This window comes from Chrysochloris asiatica, unplaced genomic scaffold (assembly GCF_000296735.1).
Source record: "Chrysochloris asiatica unplaced genomic scaffold, ChrAsi1.0 scaffold00491, whole genome shotgun sequence".
In the NCBI taxonomy this organism is placed as follows: domain Eukaryota; kingdom Metazoa; phylum Chordata; class Mammalia; order Afrosoricida; family Chrysochloridae; genus Chrysochloris; species Chrysochloris asiatica.
Window position 1 is genome coordinate 267,498 of NW_006409009.1, and position 1,086 is coordinate 268,583.

Genomic DNA, 1,086 nt, shown 5'->3' on the forward strand with positions numbered 1-1,086 from the left:
AGGAAGCCTACTTCACTGGGCAAGTTCTAGCCCTATTTTAAGTATTCCAATTTGTTATAGGCTGAAGATGGACTTACACGTTTTCTATAGTGATGTCTCTGGCTATTCCTTTCTCTCAACCTTAAGTGTCTATTTTACAATAGTAGGTAAGGGAAACCAAGATTCATAAGACAGTCAAGCATTTAAACATTTTTTACCCATTTAAACTATGCCTCAATCCTGTATCCCAGAGCCCTGTTGTTCCAAGGTTGAGCATACATCACAATTTACCTCTGTTCAACTTAGCCAATGCAAGCCTGCCTAAATGTTCTCCCATTCACATTGTTCATCCATCCCCCTCCATCTTCTTGTGTATAGCACCCACCCCCAACATCTAAACTATTCTGTGTCTATTTCCTACACTGTGCTCCATCTTCCCCTCCCTCCCCACACCCATCCCCTACACCCCAATAACCAACAAAGAATTTTTTTCCTGCTTTTAACGTGGGTGTTTTTTCTTAAGCTTTTATAATAATGGTATTATGTAGCATTTCTCCTTTTGTGACTGACTACTTTCACACAGCATAACATCCTCAAGGTTCATTTTGTTATGTGGTGGTTTGCAGCTTCCTTGTTATTCTTCAAGGTAGCACAATATTCAATTTTGTGTATGCATCAAAATTTGTTTATCCATTCTTCAATTGATGATAGAAGGAATACACAAAGTCACTGTACCAAAAGGAAATGGTTGATGTTCAACCGTTTCAAGAGGTAGCGTATGATAAAGAGCCAATGATATTGAAGGAAAACATCTAAGGTGCATTAAAGGTATTAGCAAAGAACAAAGCTCCAGGAATTGATGGAATAAAAATTGAATTATTTCAAGAAAGTGAGGCAGCACAGGAGTCACTCACTCATCTCTGCCAAGAAATTTGGAATACAACTATCTGGCCAACTAATTGGAAGAGATCCATGTTTGTGCCCTTTCTAAAGAGATATGACCCGATAGAGTGTGGAACTCATTAGATAATATCTTTGATATCCCATGCAAATAAAGCTTTACTAAAAGTAATACAGTCATGGCTGCAAGCATACATTGACAGAGAA